General features: G+C 48.8%; 1 pseudogene; it reads right to left on the bottom strand.

Annotated features, from left to right (window-relative positions):
• Positions 1-624: 624 nt before the first annotated feature.
• Positions 625-20,012, bottom strand: LOC120394373 (annotated as a pseudogene).
• Positions 20,013-21,927: the final 1,915 nt, after the last annotated feature.

The following is a 21,927-nucleotide window of genomic DNA, read 5'->3' as shown; positions in this document are numbered from 1 at the left end:
GCACTAGGAAAGACTAGTAAAGAAGCAGGTACAAAACAATCCCACTGGCACTAGAAAGGACAGATCAATCTGAACTGGCTGAATCAGGAGTCCAGCAGGGTGAAGGAGGGAGGAGTCGAGGGTCCGATCCAGGAGATGGTGTTTTCAACAGCTGGACTGCACAGATGGGTGACCCCGGGTGAGATCCTGGCAAACCTGCAGCAGCCTAACAGAGGAGAATCCAGTTGTGATAGGCACCTCTGGGTTTCACAACATATCTGAGCATGTAACTTTAAATGCACCACTCCGGTCAGGATGTATGCAACATCCAGTTCTCTTCCCTTGAAGCTCAGGCCATTGAGGAGTTAGTCTCAGATCTGCTGGTGCGTACGAGCTAGCTGCATTTCTCTAGGATCACTCAGTTCTGAAAAGGGTCCTTCCCTCCACAGTGCACACTGAAGTCAAAGGCCTGTTGGCAACAGTTCCAGCTTAGGTTTGTAGAGATTCGTTTTCCTAAACCGAATCCTGCTGGTGACAGACTGTACCAGCTTCGCACTAGTGAACTGGCCATGTTACGGAGATACACAGTGAAGGGAGAAAGGCATCTTCCTCGTTTCCTTGATACACACACACATACACACACTACGTGATCTTTCCTCACTCAGGGACTTTACGGTGTCTTGAATATCGTGCCGTATTTGACACGGTACTTGTTAATGCTCACAAAGTGCAGAGTCTCTGTATCACAGGTAGTGGTACAGGGCACCAAACCCTCCAACCCTTCTTGTTTGTCTCAGCTGCCATTTCTGGGTCACATGCTCCTTGGTCCATCTGTCCACCCAGGCTTGGAACCGCTGGTGCAGCCGCTTGCTCACTCTTTCATGGGACTACAGAAATGGGAGAGACAAAAAAATAAAAGGCTACAGCCACCAACATTCAGGATCACAAAACGCTTAAAAAGCAAAAACAAATCCACTTCCCTAGGCCAACAGATTTGGGATGTTTAGCTCTGCCGGGGAACTGGCAATACAAACACTGACCTTGCCGACTGACCAAGGGAAAGCCTCAGTAAATTGGAGGCAGTGTCTGAAGAAGCAGTATATTTTATTACATAGATTCAACACTGTGTTAATGAGCAAAACTGGGACACACAAAAATACATGGGCATCAGAGCAGAATTAAATACTCAATAGAAGTAACTTCCAGAAGTTTCTGACGTGACTGCTTGATTATAACCTAATGCTGCAATAATGCTAAGCTTCTCCTATCTTTTCCCCGATTAATGGCAGTATCAGGTGATGCAAGACTATAGTCAGCCTGCAATGCAGGTGTTTATTAAAAAAACAATACAGAAACAGTCTCATGTGCATGCAAGAATTCCAGCTGGATTAGAAGAGAAGGATGCTGAGATGGATAGATTTGTTCCCAACCTCTCACAGCACATGCGTGCATGCACACAGCATCCCACTAAAATAAAGTTATTTTGAGACTGAAACAGAGCCTAAGAAATTGCAAACCAAAAAGGAATCTCAGTAAAGTTATGAGTAATTTATAAAGGCTTAGTTGAAGTTTAACACCGACTTAATCACAGTGGTCAGTCCCAGTAACTACTATACATATTCCCATAGCTCTGCTATTCTGTTACAACCAGAACTTCTGAGTCCTGGCAAAATGTGCATTGTGACATTTCCAGGGTGGACTGATTTAAATCAGCTTTTCCATTTGTATTTCAGCTATTTTTTTAAAGTAAGATGCACTCATTAGTTGATATAACCATTAAAACTCTTTGACGTACAACTAAATAGACACTTTACGGTAGATTCGGTACATCTGTTTGCTACCTAGAAGTGTACACCACAACTATATACATTTAAGCAATTATATAGCTTAATAGTTTCAGATTCTTATTAACCAAACACTTTTAGTATGTTAGAAAATGGTCAATGATATATTGCTTATTTACTAGATAATTAACTTTTTGCTCAGATTTTGTGTCAATCTGCTTTAGAATGGTAACTGGAATTTAAACAAACAAAGCAGTATATAAAATATATTTGTATTAGACAAGACAACCTTAAATGTTATAGACACAAACTTCTCTTATCAAAAGATGCTTCACATTGACAATTAAATAATTTATTCAATAGAGGGATTAACTGTAGTCAGTGAATTAAACTGATCATTTCAGGCTGGTCTGGGAAAATTTTCAAATATGCCTAAGTGAAAGTAACTGGGGCTTAAATTTCCAGTCTCGCCTATGTCTCTTGAAAAGAAGACAGACAATCTCCTAAATTACCTAGGCTAACCAACTGTACCATATTTTTGAAACTTGACCTCAAAAGTTAGATGCCTTCCCTGACTTTCTTTATATAGAAAAGAAGCCTTTAATTCAAAGTGGCTTTGTTTTTTTTGTTTTTTAAGAGAGGGTCATGGATTCAGCATATTTATTTGTTATTTAAATGTCTTATATTAATCTTCTAAGTTTAGGCCTCAACATATTTTGTATTAAATTCTGATTTCATTTTAAACTGGTTCATTTTTAAAAAGAAAAACTTATAAGTAACAAAAAAATTTTAAAAGGAATTTTATTTAATTAAAAAAAAAAAAAAGTCTTCCAATGTTTATCCACCCTGGACCTTTCTGTAATTATGACATCACTGCGGCTATCCTAGTCACAAACCCAGCGCTTTCAAGCAGCTGGTACATTCGTTTGCAGTGCTCCCCTGCCCGGGAGCAACCCTGACTCCCACTCTCAGTGACTGCAGGGACAAGGCACAGCTCTTTGATGAGATGAGCTTGGAGGGCCATGTCAGAACACGTGTCAGCATTTCAGTTCTTTGCTATCCCCCTTTTTAGGCCCACCGCGACAAGGGGGTTAGCAACCAATGTGAGGTGACCCTAGGCAAGAAACCAAGGAGTAAAAGGATGCTAACAGCTGCCGACTCTAACAGGAGAATTTGGGAAATGGAGGGGGAGGAAAGGGAGGGTTACATCTCAGGAGCATTCAGAGGAAGTTTACAGAGTCCAGTGGACGAAACCATATCATGTCCCGTCCTCAAAGCAATAGGAAGAGTGTTAAATGTTACAGGAGAACAAACACCCCTCCTACCCCAGAAACGTTCTCTGACTCTCCCCAGACACCCTTTGGGAGCAAGAAGTTCAGGGAAACACCAGCTGCTCGTTCCATTCCCTTCACTCAACTCCTACCTGCTGAGCACGCAGCAGAGCGGTCCTCCTGTACATGTAATCCTCCGATTTGATCACGTACACCATCTTATAGGAGTTCAGTTTGAATTTACACTCCAGCTTGTCCAAGCTCTCCACATTCTCCATGGACTTCTTACTGTTTCCCTCCTTCCCTTCCTTCTCCTGCTGCTCCCGACCACGCTGACACTTACGGATCCGCCTCAGGTTCCTGTAAACCAGAAAATCCCTGCTGGGATTAGTGCTCATCCTTTGTTCTCTAGGCTGGATGTATCTGGTGGCTCCAGGCCAGCCCTTCGGAACCCAAAGTATTGCTCAGAATGGAATGGTCACAAATTAAAGTCCTTTAGGCTCATGTGCCTACCATGAGCCAACTCACTGATCTCAGCTGTTTACGGAGAGTGGGGGCCTTTCACAGCTATTTCGCAACCAACTCCCTGCTAGTGAAAAGTACTGACTCAGCACCTCCCGCACTCAGCTAGATGGCTTCTGTAAGCAAAGACATGATTGCCAAAAAAAAAAAAAAAGGGGGGGGGGGAGAAGGGGGGCTTGTGACTCCCCAAACCTCTGACCTCCCTGCTGCCTGTGGCCTATGCCCTCTCTCAGTCACTGGAGAGCAGGAGCCCAGGGTGGGCTCTTGGAATAAGCAGCAGCACTGTCTCTCTATATGCTACTCCCAGGTTAATGTCTTCTAAAGCGGCAGAGTACTAAAAACAAACAAGAGACTGCAACAGCCAACACTGTGACGGAGTAAGATCTTTCTCCCTCTGCTGACATGGGTACTTCTGGCCTGTGTGTCACTTTTCACAGCCACAGCTTGTTCACTCACCTTGGCAGGAAAACCGGCTCCTGGGCCAGGTGTTCCCGAAGTTCAGGAGAGGTAGAATCAGAGCTGACGTACTGCTCTACGTAGTCTGACCAACGCTGAAATTGGGCACAGAACACAAGGGGTTAACCAACATCTGCCAAATCAAACAATTCAAACCCAACTCTGATGGGTCTCACCCACTTGCTCAGGGTCTAACTGATCTCCACATTTGGGGTCAGGAAAGAATTTTCCCCTCAGGTAAGATTGGCAGAGACCCTGGAGGGGTTTTGCCTTCTCTGCAGCATGGGGCATAGATCACTTGCTGAACTAGTGTAAATGGTGGATTCTCTGTAACCTGAAGTCTTTAAATCAGCCAGAGGTTAGAGGCCTACTACAGGAGGGGGATAGGTGAGGTTCTGTGGCCGGAAATGTGCAGGTCAGACTAGATGATCATGAGGGTCCCTTCTGGTCTTAAAGTCTACGCGTCAGTGAGATGATCACAATGGTTCCGTCTAGCTTTGGAGTTGATGCATCTCTGCAGCCATTTCTAGCAACCTCCCAACAATCCTCCCCATCCCCACTGCTCAAACTAATCCTTCACATGCACTGTCTCTTCCAGTCTCACAGGGCTCCTGGGGCCACGGAGTCTCCACCTGCAGGGAGGGGGGGGGTCCTCTGCTTGCCAGACTCTGATTGTGTAACGACATGGTTGCGGCTTGTTTTCTCTGGTTATTGACAAATGGCATAATGCAGACTGGCTGGGTGCAGCAGGGCCATGGCCCAGGGCACTATGGGCATCCTTCCTCCTACCAGCCTCGGTGGAAGCAGGATGCGCAGGGGAGGAAAGCAGATTGGGTCCCATTTGTTATTATCAACACCAAGAGCACCACCTATTAATATGGAGTCCCCAGTGCCTCTAGGGCTTGTAACAAAACCAACCCACAACCAAACCAGGCAAGGAGTCAGATCAGAAAGCAGGACCACCACCTTTTAAAACCCACCTGACAGAGGGTGTTACAATGAACCCAACCCACTTGGCAGGAAAAGCCTCTAAGTACAAATCACTCCTCACCTGCATAGTATCTCATGGCATCCTCCACAACCAGCTGGATACAACTGCCCGGCAACACGTCATGGAACTGAGTCAGGAGCAGCAGCCTGAGCACGAGGGACCAAGGCAAGAACCAGAAGACAGCTATGGATTAGTATCACTATGAAGGAACTATGCCACCCTCATTCTAGAGGACAAAGCCTTTTGTATCTTGCTGACGGCTGATGGGGACTGCAACAGCCAGGCAGTTCTCACATGCACATGGTAACTGTGGCCTTCTGGCTTCAGGTCACCACTTTCATTCCATCCATCAAAAACGTGAGTTCTGCCAGACCCTGCTCTGCTGCTATTGGAGACAAGAGAGAGTGCAGCCGGCTCGAAGGCCCTGCGCTCTCTTAGCAGTCACCTGAACCAGGTATTCCTAGTCTTGTTCTGGGAGGATTCCCTGGGCACAGGTTTGGGAATTCACAGAAACAAATATACTTGTTCCTTCAATTCCCTGCTTTGGCAGCAACCTTGGGCATTGGTGGTATCTCACTGTCTCCTGGTCTCTGCCTGTGGCACACAACAGTTCAGCCTCCTGAGGACCAGAGGGGTATTTCTAATAGCCTCTGATAGACAGGCAACTGATATACTTCTCCAATGAATTCTTCTAAATCAGTCTGTTGAGAGACTGTCTGGGGTTTGGTCTAAGCTACAAATGAATGAGGCTACTTTTTGGTTTGCTACTTAATATAATGTTTGTTACTATCTCATCTAATGGGAACACTGTGTCCGCTTGTTTTTTATATACCTGAGTGTGCTTAACGCTAGAGCCCTGCAAATCTGCGGTTATCCACTTTATATCCGCAGATATCTGCATCCACAGATGCGGTTGCATTGTTCACCATCTTTGCAGATTGCAGACTGGATGCTGGTCCAAATTTTTGTATGTGCGCAGAGCTCTACCAGTGAGGTAGGGTGCGGATGCAGATGCATATAGAAGGGGGAGTGAGGATTGCAGGTCAGATACAAGTTAATTATCACGGATGCTGATCCAAATTTCTGTATCGGCACAGGGCTCCAATTATCACTGCAGCTTTATCCAATCAATAGTGGCACTCGGACGAACTACTTTACCTCCAGAGATACTGCAGTTTGATGGAAGGATACTGGAAAGTATTTTTCTGGGTCAGAGCAAAACTACTCAGTACTTCAGCATCATGTAGTATCCGCTCGCACTCCCAATTCCCTTTCTTTATCTGATCCCAAAGTAGGTGGAAACAGGAAGAGCTTTATCAGAGGAGATTTTTGCCATCTGTTGCAAAACATTACATCAGGCATCGGGATGTAGACAGTATGCATCACTGGGGGGGGAAGGGATAGCTCAGTGGTTTGAGCATTGGCCTACTAAACCCAGGGTTGTGAGCTTAATGCTTGAGGGGGCCATTCAGGGAACTGGGGTAAAAGTCTGTCTGGGGATCAGTCCTGCTTTGAGCAGGGGGTTGAACTAGATGACCTCCTGAGATCCCTTCCAACCCTAATATTCTATTATATATTCACAAATAGAAATGAGATTCTCTTTTCCCTGAAGGCATCTTCTCCAGAGCCCCTCCCACTGTAACAGCAGAGATTACAGTCACTCAGAAATTAGCTAACTGTTCTGAAAGATGGTACTTCCCACAATGCTGTTAATTGATAGCAGCACCCAATGCTGCCGTGTCAGTTTTGGAAACAACAGGGTTTGGGTGGCAGCCTCTCTGTACCATGTTTACAGAGGTCAGGCAGAGAGACACACTCAACTGAGGGCTGAATGCCCCTTCCTACTACAGGGAAAACCACCAGTGGCTCAGCAATCAACCCGAGAGCCAATGAGCAGCTTTTGCTCATCTCTGGATCAAACAAGAGCATCCCTCTTGTTTTCAAACACAGTTCAAAGAGACCCTGTCAATAGTTTAAAGCTGAGACTTAAAGCCTGTAAAGAAGAAAACCTGAATTAACCAAAAGCAGTGCTAAAAACCCCAACCCACCAATGCTGTGCCAGTGCATGAGACCTAGAAAGTGGACCAACTAGAAACAGGGTGTGTCTACGCTGGAACAGAGCTTAAATAGAAATGGCGTTCAAAACAGACCATCTGCAAGAGTCTTGTCTACACTAGGGTTCAAGCCAATGGGAGTTTTCTGTTAATTTTCATGGTGCAGTCAGGGCACCAATCATTGTAGCACATAGGGCTCTGTCCTAATAACTTATATTGGACTAACTGGGAAAATTACATGGGCTCAAAGCTTTAGAGAATCACAAGGTCTTTATCGGGTCCTACTATGGTGCTAAATTGCACCAATGATGGCACACCAAGGAGATGGATTCAGAGTGGAAGTCTTCCCTACTGGTCAGAGTTAACATTGATCTAGATAGTTTCCACCCACTGCCTTATCTCCCTCCCATCCCGGGCAGAAGTGGTAACCTGGGCCTGGGTGGTATAAGTGTCGTTGTGTAGCTCCAGGAACAGTTCTCCTGTCCAGGTGAGCAACTGGGTCTTCTTCTCCATCATAGAGAAAAACTGGTCAGGTGTGGACATCTGAACCCTATGAGGAGAAATGCAGATCGTAACAGGACAGGCTTAGCAGCTGCTGCCCACTGCAGAGGAGCGAGGAGCCCTGTGGTTCCTTCCCTAGCATGAGTTGATGGTTTGCAAGTGGGAAAGCAACAGCCCCAGGACAGATGAGGAGAGAGAGCAGAGCCTCCCCAGACCTGGGCAGCCCATCCGTATCTCTCATTCTCTTCAGCCTGTCCAGCATCTTCTGAGTCGGGCCACCTCCTCCGTCTCCAAACCCAAAGAGAGCAGCGCTGTGGTTCACACGGCCTTTGTCTTTGTTGTTGTTCATGGCTTTCAGCATCTAGAGAAAATTATGTATACACATGACACGTAGTGTCAGACCCTCACATAGTCAAGCCAAGGAGAGCCCTGCAGGCGTAAAGATCAGGCACTAGCTTGTTGTCTTCTCACCATGTTCATTCTCTTTTCAGCTCTGCCTCCTGGGACACATCCACCAGGGCCCAGGGAGACAGGAGAATCTGGAGAAGTTGAGAGCCCTCCTGCAGTGACTCATCAGCTCCCCACTCCCCTGTGAATTTATCTTTAAAATGCAGCTCATTCTAGAAACTCAAGGCTCTGACACATTGCATGGACAGACAAATCTGGGCTTTACTCCAAACATTTATATTATTATTATTATTTTTTATAATTGGAGATATACCAATCTCCTAGAACTGGAAGGGACCTCGAAAGGTCATTGAGTCCAGCCCCCTGCCTTCACTAGCAGGACCAATTTTTGCCCCAGATCCCTAAGCGGCCCCCTCAAGGATTGAACTCACAATCCTGGGTTTAGCAGGCCAATGCTCAAACCACTGAGCTATCCCTCACCCCCAACATCTAAAGCCCCCAGCTGCTTGTCCTATCACCTTTCCCCACCTACTCGCTATGTGGCACTCCCCTCCAACAGTCTTTGCTTACAGCCCAGATGGCGGTGACATTCCCTTGCAAGCTGGGTACACTGGGACAGAAAGACTGTAGGCAGATGGGTATGCTTCTATGTCATATCGCTCACCTCCTCCACTCGACCTTTTAGGTCATAGGAATTGCCAGGCGGGAAATGGGTCAGAACTTGGGAGCCGTCGATGCCTTCCCAGAAAAAAGTGCTGTGCTGGAGGAGAGCAAAATGTCACCAAGGGGGAGTCTATTACAGCTTCACAGGGGGACACCGCAGGGACAGCCAGAATGGGGCGCATGAGTCAGGGAGCTACTGAAAGGAAACTTCTGGTTGCCCACCATTAACTTTTCAAAGCTGTTGGCGTCATACTTCAGCACCTTACCATGATGTGATCAGTAGCCAAATCTTCTCTTGTCGTGGCTAATGAACTACCTGATCCAGTCAGCCTCACGTAAAGCTCTGGTGAGCTCTCTGAATGGGCCTGTCAAGGTTCCTTCCCCACTCTGAACTCTAGGGTACAGGTGTGGGGACCTGCATGAGAACCTCTAAGCTTAACTACCATCTTAGATCTGATTTTGCTGCCCACCACCCAAATTGTTCATGAGTTATTTGGGAAACTCTGTCTACCGCTCTCCCCAGAATATTTTCCTCCCAAGTACTATAACTCTTCCCTGAGTAGCCTTGAGAGACTTTTCCACCAAGTTCCTGGTGAACACCGATCCAAACCCATGGATCTTAAAACAAGGAGAAATTAACCATTCCCCTTCCTTTGCCCCCCACCAATTCCTGGTGAGTCCAGATCCAACCTCCTTGGATCTTGAAACAAGGAAAAATCAATCAGGTTCTTAAAAAGAAGAGTTTTAATTAAAGAAAGAAAGATAAAAATCATCTCTGTAAAATCAGGATGGAAAATAACTGTACAGGGTAATCAGATTCAAAGATCCCAGAGGAATCCCCTCTAGGCCTTAGGTTCAAAGTTACAGCAAACAGAGGTAAACCCCTTAGCAAAAGGAACATTTACAAGTTGAGAAAACAAAGATAAAACTAACACGCCTTGCCTGGCTGTTACTTACAAGTCTGAAATATGAGAGACTGGTTCAGAAAGATTTGGAGAACATGGATTGATGTCTGGTCCCTCTTAGTCCCCAGAGCGAACAACCCCCAAAACAAAGAGCACACAAACAAAAGCCTTCCCCCCACCAAGATTTGAAAGTATCTTGTCCCCTTATTGGTCCTTTGGGTCAGGTGTCAGCCAGGTTACCGGAGCTTCTTAACCCTTTACAGGTAAAGGGATTTTGGTGTCTCTGGCCAGGAGGGATTTTATAGTATTGTACACAGGAGGGCTGTTACCCTTCCCTTCATAGCTATGACAGGAGCGAGCCCACTGGGCAGATTCCCATACACATGTGCACACCCCCCACAGCAGGAAAGACCAGCTCACCGGGAAGGTGTTCACCAGGCTCCAGCTGAGTTTCTGAGTGAGGAACCATCGTATCCCACAGCCACGCATCACCTGGGGCAGCTGGGCCGAGTATCCAAAAGTGTCTGGCAACCAGAACTGGGAGCAGAGAACAGAACGTGCGAGAGAGAGAGAAACACAATCCCATCACCTGCTCAGATGTCTCTCAGACAATGTAGTCGGCTGCACCTATCTCTCCATACATCTCTAGAGCCGAGATGGGAACAGGCCCAAATTCTGGATACCCCATATAATGAGCCACGTATCACTGTGGCCCTAATGCCCTCCACAGGGCCCCTCAGCCTGGAGAAAATATTGCTAGGTAGTGGGTGCTATATGAACTGGCCAAGGCCTATGTACTGGGGGGTAGGAAGAGTGCGCTGCACGAATATATCCGAGGCCCTAGCAGCCTCCAGCTGCAATTTCTTGTGGATGGTCCAGCCGTTCAGGCACTAGTTTAGGACTTGGGAGACCTGGAATAAAGTCCCTGCTCTGCCACAGACTTCATGTGTGACCTTGGACGAGTCACTGGGCTGGTCTGTGCGTCCGTTTCCCCATCTATACAGTGAGAATAGCAGCACTGCCCTTCCCCACAGGGGCACATGAGGATAGATACAAAAGAGATTGAAAGAATTCAAATACCACGGTGATGGGCCACATACATACCTTAGATAGATCACTCCAAAGTGAGCGTGTCCCACCAAGAATGAAGCAGAGACACCGGGAATATCAGCTCGGGAAGGGACCACATGGATCACTTCCCCACCCCCACAGAGAAGGAACACACAGAGGATCCACCAAGGAGGAACACATACCTCCGAGCAAAGCTTCCCAAACTGCTGCTGGAAAAACCGCTGTCCCTGCAGGAACTGACGCACCATTGATTCGCCACTGGGAAGATTTCCATCCTGGGAGACAATGGCAGCTCTGAGGAATTCTATGCAGATCTCCTGCCCCGCTTGCCAGCAGAGAAAGGAGAGTGGCCACCCCAGTAGCATGCACCCCATGGCAGGCCCAATCCATACAGCTCCCAGCTGAGACACTGCAGTCATGTATGGACTTGACACACCCTCCAGAGGGGAGGGGGAGGGTAACAGAGTCTGGGGAAAGGGAAGAGCTGTGTTCACAATACAGCTGAGGGTGCTACTGCGTTATGGTTCCAGGGTATAAGGCTGCCTAATCTATAGTTAGGGGTACAGAGGGTAGGACTCCCTGGAATAGGGCTAGGATTCCAGTTGATAGGACTCCCCAAGCTAGTGCTATGGTTCCAGAGGGTTGGGCTCCCAAGGCTAGGGCTAGGGTTCACATGGATAGGAGTCCTGCAGCTAGGGTTGGGTTCCAGAGGGCAAGGCTCCCCAAGTTCAGGTTAGATTTCCAATCGATAGGACACCCCGGCTAGTGTTAGGGTTCCAGAGGTTAGAGCTAGGGTAACAGGGCTGCCCAAGCAAGCATTAGGATTCAAGATGGTGCGACTCCCCAAGCTAGGGTCGGGGTTCCACAGGGTATGGATCCCCAAGGTAGCATTAGGGTTCCAACAGAGAGGACTCCTCACACTATATTTAGGTTTCCAATGCATAGGACTCCCCTGGTGAAGGTTAAAGTTTCAGAGTATAGGGCTCTCCAGGATACATTTAGGTTTCCAAAGGGTAGGAGTCACTGTGTTAGGCCCCAACGCCTAGGATTAATGTCCCAAAGGTAGGGGTCCCTGAGTTAGGATAAGGGTTCTAAAGGGTAGTGGTCTTCAGGTACCATTAGTATTCCAAATGGTAGGGTTAGGGTTACGTTTCCAGAGGGGAGGGCTCCCCAGGCTAGGGGCTGGGTTCCAAAATCCCTCTCATGATTCCCCTTGAGGGTCTGAGCAGAAGAAGATGTTAAGAGAAGGCATCTGAGACTCAGTAACTGATCTGTTAGAGAGAAGACTCAGAGGGCAATGCAGAAGGGCTGCTGTGACCTCACCATTTCTACCCAGGTGCCGCCAACAGGTATGAACCGTCCCTCTTTGGCGTAGTCCTGAATCTGAGCGTACAGCCCAGGATACCAGTTCCTCACCCACTCAAACTGCTGGGCCTGCAAAGAAGACAGAACCATAAAGCACCGGAGACTATTTTAGAGATTATCCAATTTGTCTAAAGCTTCTGACTCACAGCAGCTGCAAACCTGAATTTTCAGCAAGCACTGGAGCTCAGTTCAAATAGGACTGGTCCCAGACCTGGCAGGACAGCTCTCTGCTACCAGGCAGGAGGCTTGGGCTGAAATCTACACTTGGCATCTGGGCTTGGGAGCACGGCAGAAACAACTTGGAGACCAGGGATAGAGAAGTCCCTTGCATAGCAGCCCCCCTCCCAGCCACTTACCATGCTCCTTAGAATATGCACTAACCTTCCTCCTGTCTTTGCTCCAAGAGTTTTGCTGCCCACCTGAGGCGGAAGATGACAACTCACCTGCGAGCAGACAAACGTGAACTCCGGGTTCTCCATCAGGTGTACAACAGTCACCCAGCTGCGAGCACACTTGCGGATAGACTCCTCGTATGGCCACAGCCAGGCTGCAGGGACAGAAGCAGGCTGAGCTCACTGTGGCCACATGGCCTTTCCATTTTAAATGGCCATTATTTTATATACACATACAGCCTGTCACCTGCCAATGCCCATTCTGTGCTGCCTTCCCCTGGCTGGAAAGACACAGCGGAGCCTCATCACAGCTGTGAAAAGCGTGTCACGGACCATGAAACCTGGGTTCCCCATAAAGTCTGATATTTTGTGTACTTTCACCCTGTACTATAGTCTTTTATACTATAGGGTAAAAGTATATACAAATGCGTAGCATTTCTCAAATGGGGTATCAACCCAAAAGAGGGTCTCAAGCCTATTGTATAGAGGTTGCAGTACTGCTACCCTTTACGTCTATGCTGCCTTCAGAGCTGGGTGGCTTGAGCGCGGCAGCTGCTTGCCAGGCACCAAGGTCTGAATCCAGTGCCGCTGCCAGCAGCAACACAGAAGTAAGGATGGCATAGTATGGTATCGCCACCCTTACTTCTACCTGCTGCTGCTGGTGGCACTGCCTTCAGAGCTGAGTGGCCAGAGAGCAGCGGCTGCTGGCCAGGAATCCAGCTCTGAACGCTGCGCTGCTCCTGGTTGCGGCACTGCCTTCAGAGCTCGGCATCAGTCCAGCAGCCGCCATGCTCCAGCTACCCAGCTCTGAAGGCAGCACAGAACTAAGGGTGGCAATACCACGACCACCCCTACAATAGCTTTGCAACCCCCTTTTGGCCTGGGACCCCTAGTTTGAGAAACACAGACTTGAGGGCTTTACAGGTTTGTATTTTGCTGTTTTTCCATACATATTCATGCTTTGTTTACAACTGCGTGAAATTTAAGATTTAAATATCTGAAATTGTGACAATAAAGATTTTTAAAATGCTATGACCATGCAATTCACAAAGATGGACGGTGAATTCGGTAGGGCCCTACTCATCTGGGATCCAAGCTGTGCTGCCTTTACAAGAATCAACCACTGCAGGGTGTGAAGACATGGGAAAAATCACACTATTAAAATGTCAGTGGATTGAAGCATGGCTGTAAGTCCTGAAGAGTCCTCAGCTGATGGGGCTGTTGGCTGTCTGGATACCTCACTTCCTTTCCCCACAATAGCATGACTAGAGAAAACCCCACTGGGAATTTGAAATCTAGGGGCCAGGCAAAGTAACTAGGGAATGGGCATGGAAGGCTTTGACATGCCCCTTTGTAAAGGATGCCTTCCAGCCTTGTGGTAAGTCACCATCTCCAGTCAGGCTGACACGGCTACATACATTTTGTAACTGATAGCTGGGATATCCCTGTCCCTTATCCTAGAGGCTCAGAGCATCACTTCTACAGAACACTCAGTGCCTGCTCGCCTGAGAACTGCTCCCCTCTGGCAGCACCCAGCATCACTGGCCAGCCCTACTAACCACAGGCCTTTCAGTAGCATGCATCCCCTGGACCCATTCTTACCAGAATCAATGTGGCAGTGGCCCATAGCATGGATGGAGTGCTGGCTCTCGCCATTCTTCTGCCTGAAGATGGAAGAAGCGAGGTGACGCACTGCAGGGAAGGTAGAGGAGTCTGTGACATCAAGCAGGTTAACCATCTGATTGGCCACATATAGTGTCTGGAAGCTCCGCTGGTTTTCCTCCCTGAGGAAGGGCAAGAGTGAGAAGAGAGAGACGCTTAGCTCAGCAACTCTTATATCGGACAGGCTGAGAGTCTATATGATGGATAGCACGCTGAACTGCTGCACATATGGACAGCCCATTAGCAGTGTCCTACCAACTTCCCACCTCTCTACCAATGACACGTGTAGCCTGAGGCAATACATACGCAAAGATGGTGTTTCCTTCCCCTACTATACACATTTCACTTTTTTGGAACTCAGAGGCTGCTGATGTTAGCTGACATGATGAGACAAAGGAGACACTTCCAGTTGTACACAAACTACAATGGCAAATACTTACTGCTTCAGGTCTTTTTGGTAGAGGCTGGAGAGCTGGGGGAAGGAGGTCAAACCAAAGGAAAGTCATGAAAAAAGGAGGAGAGAGGGAGATAGAGGAGCTGGAGAATAAAAGAGACAGAGGACTGAAGTATTTACCTTGGCCATGTCCACTAGTATCTCAAAATCTACCAGCAGCTCATGGACATCCCTGTTGAAGACCACAAGCTCCGCCTTGTGCAGGGTGAACTTCTTGTCAGGGTCAGGAGGTGCAATCAGGCTGCCTTTTCCAGCCCCAAAGAGACCATTGCAGGCAACTTCCACGTAGACAGTCAGACTGTAGAAATGAGAAAAAGGGAAACAAAAGTCACCAGAGATCAATGAGCAACTCACTGTGTTCTCTGCGTAGAGACTGGGAAACAAGATCTGCCAAAAGCACAGGAACGGTCAGACCAGGCCAGACCAGTGGCCCATCTAGTCTGGTATCCTGTCTCTTACGGTGGCCAGTGCTTCAGAGACAGACAGACATACTACACCAACCTAACTGTGCAACACTACCCCACGAGGGACACATTTCTTCCTCATCCTACTTAGTGAGCAACTCACACCCTGAAGCACAGCAATCAACAAACCTTGTCATTGTAATCCAGCCTGATGTTACCTCATGAGCTGAGCAGCCAATAGGTGACAATGCTACATCACTGGTCCTCACAGCTCTCAACAGAGAGGCCTGGGCACTTTCCCTGTGTGGCGTGGCTGTGCCAAGAGTACCTCACAGCCCCTCCAACCAGTGCAGGGTGGGGGTTTCCCTGAATTTCAGCAAGCATCAGTGCTCACCTGTGAGGCTCTGCCTCCTTGAGGCTGTCTGTCAGGATATAGCTGGTCTTCTCCTTCTTTAGTCAAACCCTGTGTGTCACGACAGGAGGAGGGACATTAACATAGCTCCATGACAACACTCACGTCAGAGATGTTAACACAGGTTCAATGGGAATGGCTGCCATGCTGCATCAGTACAGAATCACTAACCCATGGCTTGTTGATACATATCAGCGGGGGGGGCCCTTCTAACACATGGCAGATTACCATGGAGTTGTGCGTACTGAGACTGTGCTCACTGTTTGCCTGTAGAACTACAACAAAGACCATTTGCAGCACCCCGCTGAATGAAGATTTTGCTCAAACTCCCTAGGACATGTCTCCATGCCTCATCAAACAGACACTAAAAACATCATAGAAAGGGTCGGCTTCTCCTGGTGAGTTGCTGCAACCGCAGGGTTAATACCAGTCCCATGGGTATTCCATGCCAGAGACCAATGGTCAGGAATATTGCATTAAAAACCTCACAAAACAGGGAAGCGCTATATAATTAGAGGAAATTCAAATCCAGTCTGATGCAAACCATGTAACAAATGGCAGGGAATTCTGACAGCCCCATTATAAAGGGCTGAGGCAGAGGACATGTCACGGAAACAGCACTGATTGCAGCACTGCCTATGACATACTTCTAAGAAAGATCTAGCATTGGCACACACACTTCCTCTTACCTGAACCGGCTGCGCATCCCTACACACCATCCCTTCCCCATCGCTTTCCCACAGGAGATGCACTTCCTTCCCCACCCATTCTCTGGGGATGCTAAGCTCCACTTTAAACCAGCAGGTCCACCACCTGAAAGACAGGTACATACACTTCTGAACTGATGTTGAGCCATTCCTGATTAAGCATTTCCCTATGAAAGGTTAACATGCACAAGACACTACAGCCTCAGTAGAATCTCTAAGGAGGTCTGTGGGGAAAGCACGTAGTATGTACAGACACCAATGCACAAACACACACAGGAGACAATCCCGCCAGGGCTTGCTTTTATTTTTTCCTAAGAGTGAAAGATGCTCAACTGACAGCCCCGTAGACAGAGATCTGCTCTGTATAGATCAGGTATGATAGGGCATGGTCAGCAGCAGTACAAGCACCCCACGCTCTGCCTCCACCCATACACATCAAGCCAGACCCACCAGGAACATCCACGGGCAGTTTGTTCTCCATGGCTCATCCAGTCAGACAGTCAGCAAGGGGGGAAAGTTTAGAGGTGCTTTTACAGTACAGACACCTGTTGTCTAGGAACTGGATTGAGACACCAACACATTCCACACAGGTCCCAAAGAGCCAGGGCATCTCAGCCAGCTGTCGAGTGAATCACCCAGCTGTCTAGCAACAGTTTGACCTGCTCTCTCAGAGAAATCAGGACAAAGGAGCTGCCATGCTGGAAGCAGAAGGGGCGCACAAAGAGGGTCTCACATTACCAGCATGGAGTGAGACCAGAGATTGTGACTGCAGGGATAGAGCAACTACCCACCAGGCAGGAAAGGCCTCAGAAGGGGAGAAAAGGGATGAAATCAACCCTATTTCATGAAGGCCCAAGTCTCAAAGATCCACTCCCCGCACCTCCATAGTCTAACATGAAGTATTCCACAGGGACTGCTGTCATGGGAGTCAAGTTGGAGGAGAGGGACTCAGGATGGACAGAGACAAGTAATTAGCTTCCAGAGTTCTTGGGTCAAGTTTTAGTCTGGAGTTTATTTTTATAACAAATTACAAACACCCAAGAAACAGGTATTTATGATACCTCCTTTAACTGCCCCAGCATTATCACAGGCCTTCTGTTCTGCCTGGAGATTTGCCGATAAGCCCAACGCATCAATCAAAATCAAAGTCCTAAACATGGAGCTGAAAGAATCCAAAAGAGTGAGGTAGATGGCTGAGCAAAGAGATTTCAGAGTGCCTAGCTTGCAGTCTAGTCCTGCCTCTGACACTGATTTGCCACAAGGCCTCAGGTTACTTAACTTCTCCATCCCTCAGTTTCTTCCCAAATGTAAAACAGGGAGGATTAGATATCTTCTGTCCTACTTCATCAGGGGTTTGTGAGGATTAGCTAATACGCATACAAGTAACCTGAAGTTAAAGTGCTAAAGATATCTTTAGGTGTAGAAAAAAAATAGTTGCATACACACAGGTGTTGCACACAGTCCTACTGATTAATCTGCAGCACCTGGGGAGTAAAAATGGAATCTCACACACAGAGCTCATTGTGTCCCTCAAGGGGAAAAACAATAGCGACTTCACATCACTTCCTCATTTAAATAAACGTCACTTAAAAATCAATTCACATCACTTTGTTCCTCTAAGGCTCGTACTTACGTGGGTCCAAAGGAGTCCCCAACTTTCACAGGTTTGAATTCTTGTCTGACAGCTTCATCACGTGGGATTCGCTGAGGGGTCTGGAAGCAGGAGAGAGACACCAGGGGGCAGGTGTCCCCGAAAAGCCTGCAGGAAAGATGACATGCAATAAAGCCAATCACCCCAAGGTACGAGGATCTGTCTCCCGATCTCCCGACGAAGGCTAAAGCTTTGTCATGCTTGGTTTTTCCCCAGTGGTTCACCATTGCAGAAACATTCAGTTTAAAAAAACCCAATGTTTTAAAAAACTAACAATCCTCTTGCTTATTAGCCTGACAATAATCCTGGGTGCCCAGCGTGGCATGTGGTCACCAATGGCTCTCTCAGAACACCTGTATCTGCCTTGTATATTTTGACTACCACAAGTGCCAAGCCATGGAGATTTTCTTTCTTCCCACAAATCACACCATCATAGAAACGTACGGCTGGAAGGGACCTCTAGCCCAGCCTCCTGTGCTGAGATAGGATCAAGTAAACCTAGAAGACCATCCCTGACAGGTCTTTGTCCAAGGTGTTCTTTAAAAACCTCCAATGATGGGGATTCTACAACCTCTCTAGGTAACCTGTTCCAGACCTTAACTATCCTTATAATTAGAATTATTTTCCTGATGTCCATCCTAAATCTCCCTTGCTTCAAATTAAGCCCATTACTTCTTGTACTATCCTCAGTGGATGTGGAGAACAATTGATCACCATCCTCTTAATAACAACGTTTCCCTTTTGTTCTTTTCTATTTAAATGATAGGAGCCCCCATTCAACGCCTTACAAATACCTTTGCAAGCAAAGGTTACAGCATATTAGCACTGGATGAAGCTATGACAATCTACATCACCTGAGGATCTGTCCCTAAGTGAACTCACATGAACTACATATAGCGATACCATGGTACAGTTATTTACTTGTACAGATTTTAAAGACACTAGCTGAGCAGCAATAGTCACATTATGACTTAAAGCATCAAGAGGAAATGTATAGTCCAGACAGAAATTCCACTCCTGAAGCAGCAGAGTGACATAGTCTTAGACCCAACATGTCATTCATTCATCTGAGTTCTGAAGAAGGTGGTTACAATGCAATTATTGGTTTGTTCTTTTCCAAGAAAACAGGACTGTAGAGTCTATGAAAGTAGTCTTTTTGTTTAAATATTTGAGAGCCAAATAACAGGAAGATTGCGGTGTTGGTAAGACAGATGGGTCTGTGAGAGGATCTCTCTGGAGAACCTCCTTCCTACACTGTGAGAAACCCAAAGGCATTGTCAGAATTCGAGAGAAAGAAGCAGAAAAGTGAAACTGACCAGCCTAACTGCAGCGTGAAACAGCAAAGGGGAAAGACAGAGCCAGGGGCGGCTCTACAAAGTAGGCTGCCCCAAGCAGCGCGGAGCGCTGCGCCGCCCTTCCCCAGTCCCGCGGCGGGTCCCCTCTTCCCGCGGCTCCGGCGTCCTGGGGAGGGCGGCATTTGGCTCCGGTGGAGCTCCCGCCGGCATGCCTGCGGCAGGTCCACCGGAGCCCGGGACGAGCGGACCTGCCGCAGTCATGCCTGCGGGAGCTCAACCGGAGCCGCGGGAAGACGGGACCCGCCGCAGGCATGACTGCGGCAGGTCCGCTCGTCCCGGGCTCCGGTGGACCTGCCGCAGGCATGCCGGCGGGAGCTCCACCGGAGCCAAATGACGCCCTCCCCAGGATGCCGCCCCAAGCGGGCGCTTGGCCCGCTGGTGCCTAGAGCCGCCCCTGGACAGAGCACCTGAGCACCTTTGATTTGTAAAGCCTTTAAACGCACAATAAAGGAGCTTGCAAGTGTCCCTTCACCCGCCCCCCGCAGCCTGCTCCAAGCTTTCGGAGCAGCGACACCCGCTGTAGTAGGTGGGGACGCCCCACCCGATCGCCCCCGCCCCGGGGCACGGCTGGACTCACTGCGACTCTCAGGCAGAGCCGCAGCCCGAGCAGCGGGTTTCACTGCGGAGAAGCCACGTCGTTTTCCAAACCCAGACCCGTCCGATCCCGGCCCGCGCTCACAGCCGGGCCAGCAGGACCCAGGGGCCGGTGGCGGCTCGGGTCCCCCAGCGGGGCTCGCTCCGCAGCTCGCCCGCGCACCCCGGCCCAGCGTCCCGAGCGCGAGCGCAGCGCCGGCCCGGGGACGCCCGCCCGCGGGCCGCTGGTTCCCGGCCGGAGGGGCGGGCGGACCGGTCCGGCTCCCACCTGCCCCGGAGGTTGCAGTCGGGAAGCCGGGCTCGGAGAGGAGCTTCTCGGCCCGCTCCAGCGTGGTGCGCCGGTGCTTCAGCACCTGGGGCCCGGCCATGGCCCCGCGGAGCAGCGCGGACACGGGCCGAGACACAGCTCCGGAGCCCGACGACAGGGGGAGCCCGAACCCGTGGGCTACTGCGCATGTGCGGGGCAGTGGGGGGGGGGGAGGTACGGTGAGGAGGGAGCGCCCCGGGGGCGGGGCCTGGATCCCGCCTCTCCCTGTCGCCCAGCAACGGGCACTCGAGTCCCTCCAGCTCCCTTTCATGTGCTGCTTTCTAGTCCTCACCGCACGCAAGAGAGATGATTCATCCATTGGAATTAGCGATAGCACTGGGTCTTCTACTGACTCTGACCCCATTGCCTGGCAATTTTACACCTTCAAATAGTTTTACTCACACCACTGGGTTGTCACTGTTACATCAGCTGCATTGTGAATGTATCATAGGTAGAAAGGGGACCCCCTTTCAAACCCTCTCAGGCTCAAACCCTGCAGGCAGCTCCCTGTAGGTGGACGCCTGCAGAGTCTTCGGTGAGCTTCATCCTAGGTGCAGTGAGCCACCCACAATGATCAGCTTGTAAGATCGGGGCCTTCATTGGGACAACTTCTCTGATGATCAGAACAGTTGCTGAAATCGTTCCCAGAAGTGTGAGCAACCAGAGAAGCTTGAACTCAATCACGTATTAAAATATACACTCTCTATCTCCACTTCTGCCAATGTGCTCAATAGGCATTCACGTTGTCCCCTAAGCCGTTAATAAGCATGGGCTATGATGGGGCTAGAAACCAGGCAAGGGCAGTCATTTAAAGATACAGCTCTGTAAGAGAAGAATTTGGGCCCTGTGAATTTCCCATGTTGCAGAATTTGGCTTCCAGAAAGTAGGAGAGTACAGAAAGTTCCACACCGCCCTTGCTTGTTCTCTCCATTCACTCCTACTGCACCATGATCCTTTGTCCAATGAGGGTTTTGATCTGACCTGAATTGTTTTCAGGATGCAGTTTCTTGGGATTCTGCAGCAAAGTCATCCCACCCCCATGGTCAAACCCATGGTAGAAGGCTCTGGGGGAGGAAATCTCCATGAGGAATCATAGAATCATAGAATCTCAGGGTTGGAAGGGACCTCAGGAGGTCATCTAGTCCAACCCCCTGCTCAAAGCAGGACCAAACCCAACTAAATCATCCCAGCCAGGGCTTTGTCAAGCCTGACCTTTAAAACCTCGAAGGAAGGAGATTCCACCACCTCCCTAGGTAACCCATTCCAGTTCTTCACCACCCTACAGTGAAAAAGTTTTCCTTATATCCAACCTAAACCTCCCCCTCTGCAACTTGAGACCATTACTCCTTGTTCTGTCATCTTCTACCACTGAGAACAGTCTAGATCCATCCTCTTTGGAACCCCCTTTCAGGTAGTTGAAAGCAGCTATCAAATCCCCCCTCATTCTTCTCTTCTGCAGGCTAAACAATCCCAGTTCCCTCAGCCTCTCCTCATAAGTCATGTGTTCCAGCCCCCTAATCATTTTTCTTGCCCTCCGCTGGACTCTCTCCAATTTATCCACATCCTTCTTGTAGTGTGGGGCCCAAAACTGGACACAGTACTCCAGATGAGGCCTCACCAGTGCTGAATAGAGGGGAATGATCACTTCCCTCGATATGCTGGAAATGCCCCTACTTATACAACCCAAAATGCCATTAGCCTTCTTGGCAACAAGGGCACACTGTTGACTCATATTCAGCTTTTCGTCCACCGTAACCCCTAGGTCCTTTTCTGCAGAACTGCTGCCAGCCATTCGGTCCCTAGTCTGTAGCAGTGCATGGGATTCTTCCGTCCTAAGTGCAGGACTCTGCACTTGTCCTTGTTGAACCTCCTCATATTTCTTTTGGCTCAATCCTCTAATTTGTCTAGGTCCCTCTGTATCCTATCCCTACCCTCCAGTGTATCAACCACTCCTCCCAGTTTAGTGTCATCTGCAAACTTGCTAAGGGTGCAGTCCACACCATCCTCCAGATCGTTAAT

This window comes from Mauremys reevesii, unplaced genomic scaffold, assembly GCF_016161935.1.
Source record: "Mauremys reevesii isolate NIE-2019 unplaced genomic scaffold, ASM1616193v1 Contig52, whole genome shotgun sequence".
Classification (NCBI taxonomy): Eukaryota; Metazoa; Chordata; order Testudines; family Geoemydidae; genus Mauremys; species Mauremys reevesii.
This window is presented reverse-complemented; position numbering and strand designations above follow the sequence as displayed.